General features: G+C 41.0%; 1 pseudogene; it reads left to right on the forward strand.

The window, feature by feature from the left end:
- Positions 1 to 15720, forward strand: part of LOC122805925 — a 61605-nt pseudogene extending 45885 nt beyond the window's left edge.
- Positions 15721 to 16169: the final 449 nt, after the last annotated feature.

Genomic DNA, 16169 nt, shown 5'->3' on the forward strand with positions numbered 1-16169 from the left:
GTTGTGTGAGCAGTCCATGCACACATCCACACAATCACATGTACGATGGACCCAGACGTGTGTTCATTGGTGTACAGCAACACTCAGGTGTCACAGCTGTGTAAGGGCCATGGTATGTCATGAGCCGACCTGTTCATGTATACTGGCATTGTAGCAATGCATAACACCTGTTGGATCCCTGTTGGTACATGTGTACTCTGCACAGCTGGTGTACACCACTCTACAGCCCAGTGGTCATGTGCAACATGGTGTTGTGAGACCGTAAGGCTTTGTAGTGCTTCACCAACGACATGGTGCTGACTTGACAGCTACAGTGTACACTGCAGTGTGGACGTGTGTGACCTGCACCTGTGACAGCTGTGATGGCAGCTGTGTGTGTACAGGTCACTGCATGTGTGACCGCCCTGTGCGTGAGGGCAGTTATAGCTTACTGTGCCCTTCTGTGTGTACACTCCATCTGCATGCAAGATTGCCCTTTGCAACTGCTAAGTATGTGAGCATGCCCAGTACGCCGTTGTGTAGATGGACACACAATACATTCCACACTGTGCCCCTCCGTGATTAGACTCCATGTGCATGCAAGATGGCCCTTTGCAACAGCTAAGTGTGTGAGCATGCCCAGTATGCCGTTGTGTAGATGGACACACAGCACATTCCACACTGCGCCCCTCCGTGATTAGACTCCATGTGCATGCAAGATGGCCCTTTGCAACAGCTAAGTGTGTGAGCATGCCCAGTACGCCGTTGTGTAGATGGACACACAATACATTCCACACTGTGCCCCTCCGTGATTAGACTCCATGTGCATGCAAGATGGCCCTTTGCAACAGCTGTGTGAGCATGCCCAGTACGCTGTTGTGTAGATGGACACACAGTACATTCCACACTGCTCCCCTCCGTGATTAGACTCCGTGTACATGCAAGATGGCCCTTTGCAACAGCTAAGTGTGTGAGCATGCCCAGTACGCCGTTGTGTAGATGGACACACGGTACTTTCCACACTGCGCCCCTCCATGATTAGACTCCGTGTGCATGCAAGATGGCCCTTTGCAACAGCTAAGTGTGTGAGCATGCCCAGTACGCCGTTGTGTAGATGGACACACAGTACATTCCACACTGCGCCCCTCCGTGATTAGGCTCTGTGTGCATGCAAGATGGCCCTTTGCAACAGCTAAGTGTGTGAGCATGCCCAGTACGCCGTTGTGTAGATGGACACACAGCACATTCCACACTGCGCCCTTCCGTGATTAGACTCCATGTGCATGCAAGATGGCCCTTTGCAACAGCTAAGTGTGTGAGCATGCCCAGTACGCCGTTGTGTAGATGGACACACAATACATTCTACACTGTGCCCCTCCGTGATTAGACTCCATGTGCATGCAAGATGGCCCTTTGCAACAGCTAAGTGTGTGAGCATGCCCAGTACGCTGTTGTGTAGATGGACACACAGTACATTCCACACTGCTCCCCTCAGTGATTAGACTCCGTGTACATGCAAGATGGCCCTTTGCAACAGCTAAGTGTGTGAGCATGCCCAGTACGCCGTTGTGTAGATGGACACATGGTACTTTCCACACTGTGCCCCTCCATGATTAGACTCCGTGTGCATGCAAGATGGCCCTTTGCAACAGCTAAGTGTGTGAGCATGCCCAGTACGACGTTGTGTAGATGGACACACAGTACATTCCACACTGCGCCCCTCCGTGATTAGGCTCTGTGTGCATGCAAGATGGCCCTTTGCAACAGCTGAGTGTGTGAGCATGTCCAGTACGCCGTTGTGTAGATGGACACACAGTACATTCCACACTGCGCCCCTCTGTGATTAGACTCCGTGTGCATGCAAGATGGCCCTTTGCAACAGCTATGTGTGTGAGCATGCCCAGTATGCCGTTGTGTAGATGGACACACAATACATTCCAAACAGACGTGTGATACTAAGCGTGTGGGCATGGCCAATGACATCATGTATTGCTATGGTGGTCATCCAGGCACCAGATGTCCAATTTCAATGTCACGATGGATGCCTACATTGAACACACTTGTTGCTCTCTCGAAGGGTTTACTGTCTGTGGCACATCCCATGTCTATTCAGTGTTTGTTGTGCTCCGTAGATATTTAGTTGGCCCGTTGACAGCACTGGCGTGTTTGTGTACGTCTACCTTGGGACGGTAACATGTTTTCAGACCGCTCACTCTCTAAACATTCCCTGTCGGCATCTTTGCCTTTGCGGATGATGTCACCCACCTAGAAGTATGCCTCTGAGAGTGCTGTGTTCGGTAATCTCGATAGTGCATTCTGTAAATGCGTAATGCTGTAGTGTGTTAGAGTAGGTAGGTGTGTGTTCAAATCCTGGCCCTTCCAAGTGTGCGTGTGTGTGTGCGTGTGTTTCCAGCTGCCTGGGGACACAGTAATGCTTTTAGATGCCTCACAACACATACATTCCCTATCGGCGTCTTTGCCTTTGCGGATGATGTCACCCACCTAGAAGTATGCCTCTGAGAGTGCTGTGTTCAGTAATCTCGGTAGCGTGTTCTGTAAATGCATAATGCTGTAGTGTGTTAGAGTAGGTAGGTGTGTGTTCAACTCCTGGCCCTTCCAAGTGTGCGTGTGTTTCCAGCTGCCTGAGGACACAGTAATGCTTTTAGATGCCTCACAACGCATACATTCCCTATCGGCGTCTTTGCCTTTGCAGATGATGTCACCCACCTAGAAGTATGCCTCTGAGAGTGCTGTGTTCAGTAATCTTGGTAGCACATTCTGTAAATGCGTAATGCTGTAGTGTGTTAGAGTAGGTAGGTTTGTGTTCAACTCCCGGCCCTTCCAAGCGTGTGTGTGTGTGTGTGTGTGTGTGTGTGTGTGTGTGTTTCCAGCTGCCTGGGGACACAGTAATGCTTTTAGATGCCTCACAACACATACATTCCCTATCAGCGTCTTTGCCTTTGTGTATGATGTCACCCACCTAGAAGTATGCCTCTGAGAGTGCTGTGTTCAGCAATCTCGGTAGAGCGTTCTGTAAATGCGTAATGCTGTAGTGTGTTAGAGTAGGTAGGTGTTTGTTCAACTCCCGGCCCTTCCAAGTGTGTGTGCATGTGTTTACAGCTGCCTGGGGACACAGTAATGCTTTTAGATGCCTCACAACACATACATTCCCTATCGGCGTCTTTGCCTTTGCAGATGATGTCACCCACCTAGAGGTATGCCTCTGAGAGTGCTGTGTTCAGTAATTTTGGTAGCATGTTCTGTAAATGCGTAATGCTCTAGTGTGTTAGAGTAGGTACATGTGTGTTCAACTCCCGGCCCTTCCAAGTGTGTGTGTGCATGTGTTTCCAGCTGCCTGGGGACACAGTAATGCTTTTAGATGCCTCACAACACATACATTCCCTATCGGCATCTTTGTCTTTGCGGATGATGTCATCCACCTAGAAGTATGCCTCTGGGAGTGCTGTGTTCAGTAGTCTCGGTAGCACGGTCTGTAAATACGTCATGCTGTAGTGTGATAGGGTAGTTAGGTGTAGGTTCGATTCCCAGGCCTGCCAGATGTGTGTGTGTTTGTATGTGTGCATGCTCCCATCCGCTTGGGGACTCAGGTTATGCTTTTAGACGCTTTGCAATACAGACGTATCCTGCTGCCATCTTTGTCTTTGCGGATGTTGACACACACCTAGTAGAATGCCTGTGTGTCTGCTGTGTTTAGTAGTCTCGGTAGCATGTTCTGTAAATGCATCATGCTGTAGTGTGATAGGGTAGTCATGTGTAGGTTCAATTACCAGCCCTGCCACATGTGTATGTCTGTATCTCTCTCTCTCTCTCTCTATATATATATATATATATATATATATATCTATATATTTTCTGCCCATAACCCTGCTCTTGCGTAGGCAGCTGACTGTTTTATGTATCGCATATTTGCATAGCTTTCACATATCAATGGGGTATGTTGCAACTCCCAACATTGTCCATGCAACGTCCGTGTTACGGGCGGTGTTACATGCCCTTACAGGCATTTGCTGTATATCTTGGCAGACATCTATCCTTGCTGTACTCCCACTGTACTCGTACACGCCGGAGGCTTCATGTATCATGGCCTAGTTTTGATGTGTGCATGTCTATTTGTGCTGTGTGCATGGCTGTGGGTATGTCCCAGTATCATCATTTGTAAAGGTGACAGCCCTAAAGGTTCTTCATGTAGACTGCTGTGTCATTTGCAATGTCAGCACATACCTGCGGACAGTACTGCACGTCCTACTGCAGCGCATGTCATACCTTCAGCGTTATCTTGCAGTCGATATTGCTGTTTCCTCACACATGTATCTGTTTCTGTTCATACCATTCCACCTCCTAGAGCAAGTTGCTGGACAAGGCCTTATCTGATAGTGGGACACATAGGGGCAGTATTGACATGTTGCTCTTACAAACGTAAATAGTTGACACAATAATAGGTTTTGCATCAGTATGGCTTTTCTGTCGGATTTGGTGTCCTACGCACATGTTTGTCATCATTTCATGTCTTCAGTTATCATGGAAGTACCAGAATGTTACTGTTACGTGGAACACACCCAACATATGAGGCAGAACTCTGCACATTCATCGTAAATCTGTACAGTTGCGGAGTATGTGTCTGTAACAAAATATCAACTTTCTGACACCAATACACACACTGTATGGTGGCATCACAGGCCACATGCCATTACATTTGTATTGCAGGACACACCTACCCAGACAGTTGTATTCCTCACACAGGCCAACAGCTGCTTATCCACACTAATTGCTCTATCATGTGCCATATGTGTGTGCCTGTGTTTGCGCTTTCCGTCAGTGGCAGAGCTCACGTACGTGTCTGGGGGACTGGACATTGTTACGGTGACACTGCATGACACCCTGAGGGACACATTACATTTGTGTCTATAAACCTTCCACATTGACATTCACAGGGCATACGTTGTCATTCACATTTGTCGGTGTACATGCGTGTTACTTGTACATGTTTTCTCATTTGTCCTGATGGCTTTCTTCTCACCTGTCCACCTAGTATCACTAGTTCTGTACATGTATTCTGGACAGGTTACCTTCATACCCCTAACCTGTACACATTATGGGTAAACACCCTGACGTTTGACCTTGTTACATTTGTCATAGTGATGTGCCTTTCTGGTAAATTGCTGGCAAGGCATTACGGACTGTGCGGTAGATAATAGTGACTGACATTTCTATTCCATGATTAGTAACACTCATAACATCCATATTCATGGGTATGCCAGTATTCTCACAACATTCTGACTTTGTCTGGGGTATATCTAATATAGACCCTATTTGTATTTCATGTACTATGCCTTAGTGCAGCTGTGTTATTCTGACAGTTTGCCAGTTATGGGTACCATCTTGGTCGTACGCATGTCCATCCATGATTATCGCCTACATGACACTGATACAGGGCCCTACATATTGCCAAAATGGTTTCCGCAATATCCAGTGGATGGTTTGCCCCATTATTGGGGATATAGGCGTGTGCTATACCCACATCACTCCCGCGGGGCGGGCCTACAAAATCCCTGCCAAACAACACCTATGCCCATATCTGCATACCCATGATTCCCATACCTGACAACCCTCTACAGTATCCATTACACATTTTTAATGTGTGCGTTACTGAAGTGTGGAGACACTTGTATGCACTCCCCACTCTCCGGATATCAGTTCGTACGTCATACATTCTATCGACACATGTGTCATCACCCTTGCACCTGATACTGTTGCATGTACAGCTATTTCGTATTTGCTGAGATCACTTCTTTTGCGTCAATGTCGGTTGACACTACATATTCCAATTTATGGAGTCCTGCAATGGACACCTATCTGCATGTTTAAAGTGTAGAACTTGCTGGACTGTCACCTTCTGGCCGATGTTTTTGAATGCTGTGGTTTATTCACCTTTCCTGCATGTCTGTTTGTCTACCCATATTAGATGTAACGTCGCCTATTTATGTACATATGTCATATCTACGGGACATAAGTCTGTTGTGTATACATATATACATGTACAATCCTCATTTCATAACTTGCTTTGGTTTACATCTGTGGATTATGTGTATACACATATATCTATATCCATACCATACCTTTCCACTATACAGATTGTCGCTGAGTGTACAGCTGCTTGCCCCTTTATTTTCGCTGTGTTTTACATAAACCTGTGTCTATCTGGCAATGTAGTGGCATTTCATCTGAAACTTACGGTGGGGATTTCTGGCAAGCAGTTCAGGTTACGACTGCTTACCCTTCAGAGAATCCATGCTACTGACACACCCGTTATTCTATCCACTTTCTATGTTTGTTCTGGCACATATCTGGGGTTTGTCCCTATATGTACCAGTAGTTTGCATGGCTTCGTCCGGTTTCATACTTTACGAGGTTAACGGGTTTGAGCCATGTATAACTAACGTGGGGGAAACAGCATTCATTTACTATGCTGTGAGCGGATCACACACGCACAGGCGCACTTGCATTTCCTTATTGTAGGTTACGCGCGGGCGCGCATATATATCCTTATTGTGGGTTACATATGTTTACTAAGTCTTTGTGCTTACGTGGGCTTTATTACTTGTGACAGTACCAGTACTTATCTGTAATCCCGTTAACGGACGTTTGCGAAACACACATTCACCTTTACATATTTAACTGTCTGTACAGCACAGACGCATTTATTACACTTTCACATTATATGTGCTGTAGTCGTTGTTCAACCGGGACTGCATTCACGTTGGCCGGATGCTGTAACCAGTATATGTTTGGTGTTCTGACTCATTTATATGCATACCCATAGTACATAGCTACATTAACATATGCCTCTCCGCTTTACTTACGTCACAGGCATCCATTCTCCTGCTGGGAAGAATGCGGTATTACATGTTACACATTCCCTATTCCCTACTGCTCTGGACCCAAGCTGCATATTTCATCACTGCAGGGATATTCAGAACCCAAAGGCTTATATTCCTGACACATACAGGTCTTTAATTGTCAGGGTGTTCATGTGGTGATCTGGGTTTAGGCTTGTCCGACTGGTGAACGGAACTGCCCTGACCGTGTTCAAATGTCAGACAAAGCACATGGACAGGGATTGTATATTTTGAACATTTAATCTGTTTACAGACACAGGTGTTTGGGCACCTGTCCGCAGCTTATGATGTTGGCAATACATAATATGGGTGGGGGTGGTTACGATACATAATCCATGGTGAGTGGTGTTCCCATTCACATTTGACTATTTCCTGTATTCATTCATACGGGGGTTATTATTTTGCACATGACATAACTATGAATTAACTACGGGTATGCAGTAGTACAGTCAACATATGTGATGGTTTGTTACAGTATATTTGTACGGACCTCTGTAATACTGGGGACTACCCCACATCCTTCACAACATTTCCTGCTTATGTACATACTATTATTCAGTGAACTTTCGAAGCTTGTGGGAGCAGTAATTACATCTGTCCCTATTTGTCCTCCCATCCTTTTGGGCTTTGTCCAGGTTTTGTTGCTGTAATAGGTTGAGAGGTGATGTCGGTATGTGATTGAGTTGAATATACACTGTCGATAATTCGGTGGGGTGTAGGGTTACCACTCGTTCCTCTTTGCGAGGGGAGGTCCCACTTTGGACAGTTGTGTCCTGCGACGACACCTAAGACATGGCAAATGTCCTATGATTTTAAGACAATAATATATTTCTTATTTTCTGGACTAGTTGCATGATACAGGTATTTTGTATCTGGTACACATAACTATTATTTGGGATAGCATAAGCTATTCAAATGCTATGGCATGAGCTTTTATCTTGGCATACACGTGTAATTCTGTCCTTTGCACTGGCCGGGGGTATATTTTATCCTGCAAATTCTCACATTTCTACAAGGGATGTCCCACCTTGGCCATCTGAACAGGTGGCAACCCTAGTGGAGTGACCTGCATGGTGGACAGCTGTTCCATCCTGCGTAGTATGAATTGCATGTCTGTGTAGAAACTGAACAGTACCATGACTACACATACATGTTTTGTCCAGATGTGTACAGTAATGGACACCGTGGCATGTAAACAACTCTGAGGTTTCAACAGGATACTTATCCCACGTGGGATGTACACACATTTTGCCGTAACATTAACGTGAGGGCATTTGGATATACGTACCTGTGATGGGATGTTTACATTCGTGGGATACATATTTGCAATCCGGACACTGCCTAGGACGATACTTCCTACTACATATGGGGAATACTCGCTATGTGCAGGTGTACGGATGCGCAAGGCTGGTAGCTGGATTTGGTGGACATTCGGACATGGGTGTGGGTTATGTGCTATACTGGGGTTGTTGCGTATTGCATATGCATGCATGGGTTCTAGTTTTGGATATCCTGGTTCCGCGTCTAGCATCCTATGTGTATGTGACGGTTACGTTCCTGTTCATGTGTATAGCACATTTTAAAATACATATGTCTGTGTGTGTTTGGTATACAATTTGGACTGTCAGGTTTCTTTATGGTTGTTATATAGTCACAACTGCCCTGCTGTGTACTATCACTACCACTGTGGAACTGCTGGTGACCATACCCATGGGGCTAGACATGTGTATTGGCAGCACACTGACATGATGCGCTTCACTTCCACTGGGTATAACTTCTGACAGTGCAGTACATTACGGACGCACGATTTTAAATATCATTTGTTCCATGGACGGAATATTATCGTATGTTGCGTGCATTTCTGTTTGGTTCTCCATTTTGTGTGGCCGGGGACTGTCTTGCATGCTTTGCATACGTTTCATTATCCACGGACACTGATAGGTGTGATTACTATTGCAGGCAGGCTATAATATTCAGCAGTTTAGGTTGCTCATTGCCAGCCGACATTGACATGCCTCCGGTCGCATCTTAGTAACGCCCCATGCACTCGTGCACGTGTCCTATGCACGTGGATGTGGTAGCGGCGCACCTTCATTAATATGCATATGGTGCTACTACACCATTTATATGCCACACGGCCGGCGCAGGCCTTACATTGGCCTTGCGCCAAGCTTCATGAATCCGGGGGTATATCTATATCTTGTGTTCAGGATTACCTTGGGATTTATATCTATAGCTTGTGTTCAGGATTATCTTTGGATTTATATCTATATCTTGTGTTCAGGATTATCTTGGGATTTATATCTATATCTTGTGTTCAGGATTATCTTTGGATTTATATCTATATCTTGTGTTCAGGATTATCTTTGGATTTATATCTATATCTTGTGTTCAGGATTATCTTTGGATTTATATCTATATCTTGTGTTCAGGATTATCTTTGGATTTATATCTATATCTTGTGTTCAGGATTATCTTTGGATTTATATCTATATCTTGTGTTCAGGATTATCTTTGGATTTATATCTATATCTTGTGTTCAGGATTATCTTTGGATTTATATCTATATCTTGTGTTCAGGATTATCTTTGGATTTATATCTATATCTTGTGTTCAGGATTATCTTTGGATTTATATCTATATCTTGTGTTCAGGATTATCTTTGGATTTATATCTATATCTTGTGTTCAGGATTATCTTTGGATTTATATCTATATCTTTTGTTTAGGATTATCTTTGGATTTATATCTATATCTTGTGTTCAGGATGACCTTTGGATTTATATCGATATCTTGTGTTCAGGATTATCTTTGGATTTATATCGATATCTTGTGTTCAGGATTATCTTTGGATTTATATCTATATCTTGTGTTCAGGATGACCTTTGGATTTATATCGATATCTTGTGTTCAGGATTATCTTTGGATTTATATCGATATCTTGTGTTCAGGATTATCTTTGGATTTATATATATATCTTGTGTTCAGGATTATCTTTGGATTTATATCGATATCTTGTGTTCAGGATTATCTTTGGATTTATATTGATAACTTGTGTTCAGGAATATTTTTGGATTTATATCGATATCTTGTGTTCAGGATGATCTTTGGATTTATATCTGTATCTTGTGTTCAGGATGATCTTTGGATTTATATCTATATCTTGTGTTCAGGATTATCTTTGGATTTATATCGATATCTTGTGTTCAGGATTATCTTTGGATTTATATTGATATCTTGTGTTCAGGATTATCTTTGGATTTATATCGATATCTTGTGTTCAGGATTATCTTTGGATTTATATCTATATCTTGTGTTCAGTATTATCTTTGGATTTATATCTATATCTTTTGCTCCTCGCCATCATTTGCTACATCGCGTGACTTTTTTTTTCATATTTTCTATTACAGATAGTAATGCATTGAATGACTTAAGTATTTCTTCTTGTTTAATATAGATATGGATCTACTTTTCACTTGTCTGCATCCTATGCATTTTGTTGCGTTGTTGCATCCCTGAAATTTTAGTACCATCTGTGACATGCTTTTTATAATGCCTTAGGTGTACATCTGTCTTTTGTATTTCAGTCTTAGTTAATGATTGTAGCTAATGGCAACAATTTGAGTCATTCATTATAGCACAACAAAAAAAAAAACAATACAAAAGCATATCAAATGCTGAGATATATAACACAGGAGGATATAGTTTGTCAACATGTCTTGGAGAGATCATTCCTAAGGCCACATATTAGATGCTGGGATACATAGCATTGAGGTAAGTACCCAGTAACATAAATGGATATAATATGTCAATGTGTCTTATAGAGTTCATTGCTGAGGCCATGCTATTTATGTGGAGATAAATTACAAATAAGCATCCCTTGAATACAATGTATACATGTTATTTATTTATTTTATTTATTTACATTTGATAACTAGACAGTGCCTGACTGGCCCAGAGGCCCATTTTCAGCAGAGAGCTGGGTAGAAAAGCTCCAAAGAAGATTACATAATTATACATTTGTACATATCACAATTACAATAGGAGTTCAAACACAAGTTCCTTGACATTGTATCTAAAAGCATATAACAATGATAGTATAATAAGCTTATACTATTCATACAGACAATATATATATATATATATATATATAAATATATATATATATATATATATATATATATATATATTTTTTTTTTTTTTCAGGATAAAAATATCACAAACTGAAGCTAAGAAGGTTCAGCTGCCAAGAAATATTGACAATAACTGTTGGAGAGAAGGAAGTTAGACAGTAAGGGGTAAATTAATTAGCCTGGTGGAGAACATGAGCAAAGCCTATGTTTGGTGAAATATACCTTTGGGGACTGTTTAAACAAATGTGCATCATTGATGGACAGAATCTGCTGAGGTAGAACATCTTGAAGATAGTGCATATGATGGTGGGTAACATTTGCCTTTTTTTTTGTTCTTCAAGTTGAATAGCTGGGGGTGTGGATTTGACCAAGTACACTTGATTGAATTACTCTGTAGGAAGATGAGAAGATGAGGCACTAGTTCATGAGACCAGCAGAGAGGGCTAACTGAGCTAGCTATGCCTCTAGCAAAGTGAGAGTTTCCATTGTAAAACTGCTTCAGATCTTTGCCATAGAAAAGCAATTCTCTTTAATATAAAGACACAAGTAAGGCTTATTATGACAGCACTAATTTTGATACATAATAAAGCTTCTAAAAAAATTGTTCTAGGGTTGGCTGTACTATGCAACACACTGAGATAAAGAAGATCTCCAATAAAGGGCCATTGAAAGCAAAGAATAGCTCTGCCCTAAAGATTTTTAATGACACTTAGTACATGGAGAGTGGCTTCAGTCCTTCTTGGTAGCTAAGGTTTTTTATCACAATATTCTTTTTGTTAGGAACTTCTGTAGTCTTTCAAGTTTACAAGTGTGTATATATATATATATATATATATATATATATATATATATATATATATATATATATATATATGGATCCCCTTCATATGATCGAATTTCTCTAAACTCGAAAGTCATAAAATCGAAACCAGAATCTCGAATTTAAAGAAACACAAACATATGAAAGGGACAAAAAAAAATTAACACCTTTCAAATGTTTTTGCAGGGGGGCTTTGCCCACCTGCAACCCCCACGCACCCCCTACTTAAATATACCTACTCCGAAATTGCACTATAGTGAAGGAAAGGGAAATCTCCCATTCCGCGCTATATGCGTAAGCGCAAAACAGAAGATTTTCCATTCCTCTGCTATAGTGCGGTCATGGAACATTCACATTTAAACTGCTAGGGTACAGGGGGACCTGGCCCCTGCAATAAGGTAAGTTAACTTTTTATTTTTTTAAACCTAAGGCTCCCTTTCACAATTTTGAGTTAATGGAAGTTCTAGATTCTGGTTTCGAGATTATGAGTTTCGAGCTTCCATCCATTCGATCTTGTGAAGGGGAACTGTATATATATATATATATGTGTGTGTGTGTGTGTGTGTGTGTGTGTGTGTGTGTGTGTGTGTGTGTGTGTGTGTGTGTGTGTGTGTATGTGTATGTATGTATGTATCTATATATATTTTTATATTTATTTATATAGCTAGATATATAGATATAGATATAGATATATTTCTAGTGAGATACATTCCAAGTGTACCTTCTATTCTATAATGGTTCTAACCAGAACAATGTGCAGGGTATCAATAACTTACTTTGTTTTTTAAAAATGCTCTCGTGATTAACTATTATAAATAGGAGGAATTAGTGGTTATGGTCATAAAATGTGGATCCAGTAAGATGTTTCCTTTTACCCAGGTGCCCAGGACTGTGATAACAGACTCATTGTAAAGTAGTGTACCATAGGTGAAGTAGGTGGTGGCAATTTGTTGTTTTGTGAAAGAAATGCTATTTCATTTCTTAGCACTTAGTTTGAGCCTTTTCTCCTTTCGCCATGTGCTAATGTTTAATAGCTGCACTAAACGGAATTTGAGACATTATTGATTTGACAATTACACTCATCTAGCAATCATCAGCAAACATAGTTTGGTATAGGTCCCTGTTGTCAGAGTTGAGATCCTAGAAATAATTATCAAAAAAGAGGGGTCCCAATACAGACCCCCTAAGAAATGTCTCTGGTCATGTTTTCCTCAACTGAGGAGGCATCAGTGACCCTCACAGCATATGTTCTGTCCATGAGTGAGTTTGGAAATGATCTTACCACATAAGGCTTTTCTCATATTTATAATCCCACCATGTGATACTGTATCAACTGCTTTTGCTAGTTCAAGATAGTTAGCATGAACAGTGTCACTGTCCCTAACCTGCAGGACGTTTTCAAGGAAGTTCACAAGACTGAGGAACTTCTTTTGTCAAATCTAAATTGCTGTGGGTCAGGCTTGCCTAAATTCTTAGAATCCTGGTTTATGAGGTCAGCGACAATGCATTCTGTGGCTTTGCAGTTAAGACTTCTTAAGCTTACGTAGGCCTATAGTTGTCTGAGTTATTGGTGTGGCAGTACTTATGAATAGGCATCACTACCACAATGTGCTGTTGATCAGGAACATACACTGTGGTAAGGATTAGGCTGAAGAACTTAAAGAGGGGATCAGCTTGATACATTTTATAAGAAACCAAAAATGTTGCCAGTACCCAATGAAAAAGTTTTGGCTTGCAGAGGAGTTTTAATGATATGGTCCTTGGATGAAATGGGTGTGTGACTCCAGTGTGTATATGATGGGGATGATAGTTTCAAGGATTAATTTTCAGCAGACATGTTATTCTGTATGTTGGCAATGCCATTAGGATTTGAATGTACATTGCCATTACAGATACAGGTTGAGCACTGATGTGAATTATTTCTTAGCTAATGGAGTTGAATAACTCATAATTATTCTTAGCCTCAGAAGTAAGTCCTCTTTCATTATATGCTTTTCTGGTTTTAATAGCTGTCTTCAGATTCTTGGTGAGGTATTTTATATTCTCATTGTAATGACAGTTTCTGGCCTCAAAAGGTTATTAAAGCAGATTTCTCCTTCTATTGTAAAGTATATTTCTATCTAGTGACCATGGGGGGGGGGGGGCTAGTTGGTGCTACTGAATTTACCTAAACAAGCATAACAATACTTGGCATATGTGGTTACATGTCCTGGATCCATTATTTTTGCTCACCCTCTATTGATTGATTCTTGTTTGTTTATTCCTGTTTAAATTAAAACATGTGCATTACTATTCTGTTTCATAATAAAAATATGGAAAATATACTAAAATAAGCCAACATTTCTGAAAATATAAAGGGATAGAGTTGTGGCACATTGTTTACATCACAGTAGATCTGTATGGCAAACCGGTGCACAGGAATGAAGTGTCAAGGTGTTAAAGAGCTGCTTCAAGTATGCAAGGTTCAAGGTTTGATTTCTTCGACCTTCATTTACCTGCTGCATGAGTCTAACCAAGTCAGTTAACCCAGCACTGCCCCAGGGTCACCCGTAAAAAGAGAAAATTTGTCCAGTCTCTTTACCCCATCAACAAACAGGTAAAATACAGACTAAAGAGATGTGAGTGAGAAAGCAATTTTTGTGGGGCTTATGTAAGATTGCAATCATAAAAAAGGTTAAACAATCTATAACTAGAGAGCTGCAAGTACATTTGAGATATATTTTGTTAAAAGGAAGAGCAAGATACTTGCAATGGATTATGGGGAAAATGAAAAAAAAGAGAGAAATAATAGAGTGGAACTAAGGTCATTAACTGGAAATGATTAAAAAAAACTATGTAATATAAACAAGCTTTTCATATTTGTGTACTAATTTGTCGTTATGCAATAGAGATAAACAAAATCAGCTTCAGAACGCTATTTTCATTTTTCCAAATTCATTCATTTTCTTTTCTCGCTGTAATATTTTTCAGATGCCACTGACTGCAAAAAGTGTCCAGAAGACTCGTGGTCAGACGAGAAAAGGTTAATCTGTATCCTAAAGCAAGTAGAGTACCTGTCCTTCGAGGATTCTTTGGGATCAGTTCTGGCTGCCTTCTCCATTGCATTTGCTATCTTTCCTGCATGCATACTTTGGATATTTATTAGGTATCAGGACACGCCAGTAGTGAAAGCAAACAACTGTAATCTCAGCTACTTCCTCCTCATAGCACTCATTATGTGCTTCCTCTGCTCCTTAATATTCATTGGAAAACCTAATGATATAAGCTGCATATTAAGACAATCTGTATTTGGTATAATATTTTCTGTTTGTATCTCTTCCATTCTAGCAAAAACAATTATTGTGTTTATTGCATTCAGTGTAAGAAGGCCAGGAGGATACCAGCAGAAGTGGCTTGGAACCAAGACACCAGTTTTTCTTGGACTTTGCTGTATGACTGTACAGGTTATGATATGCACTGTATGGGCCACATTTTCATCACCTTTCTCAGAAGAAAAAACAAATCTGTACAATGACAAAATAATAATTGAATGCAATGAAGGGTCAGTCACCATGTTTTATTGCATGCTGGGATATCTTGGGATTTTGGCAAGTGTGTGCTTCATAGTTGCTTTCTTAGTGCGAAAATTACCAGACAGATATAATGAAGCAAAATTCATCACATTCAGTATGATAATATTTATTAGTGTTTGGCTGACTTTTATACCAGCATACCTAAGTACCAAAGGAAAATATCTGGTTGCTGTGGAATTATTTGCCATCTTGTCTTCAGGGTTTGGGCTTCTGAGCTGCATTTTCTTCCCAAAGTGTTATATTATCATGCTAAGACCAGAGTTAAATACTAAAGAATCTGCAACACGAAGCTCACACTAAAAGGAATTCTCACAAGAAGACATTTTTAGTTCATAAAGATAAGAGACAACAACAGTAAATTTCATTAGACAATATAAAATCTGTAACGTATACTTTGCTGTTTTTTATATTGGTATCATATTATTGTTAGGGAGAGAACTTTCTACACAATATAATAATATAGTGACACGGGTTGTGACTTTGGGTAGGAACATTTTTCAGCATACCATTTTCTTATGAGACTTTGAGTCCTACAAACAAGACTTTAATTTTCTGAAATACAACTTCCAATAATAAGATCATGCTCCATAGCTGCATGAATATGGAAGATTAGTTATTGTCATTGCATTTGGGTGGCCACAGTGGTGCAGCAGTTAGCATTGCCACCTCACAGCAAGAGATTCTCAGGTTCAATCCTTGGCTGGGCTGCCTTCTGTGCAAAGTCTGCATGTCCTCCCTGTAGTGTGGGT

This window comes from Protopterus annectens, chromosome 7.part0 (assembly GCF_019279795.1).
Source record: "Protopterus annectens isolate FY-2018-M chromosome 7.part0, PAN1.0, whole genome shotgun sequence".
Classification (NCBI taxonomy): Eukaryota; Metazoa; Chordata; order Ceratodontiformes; family Protopteridae; genus Protopterus; species Protopterus annectens.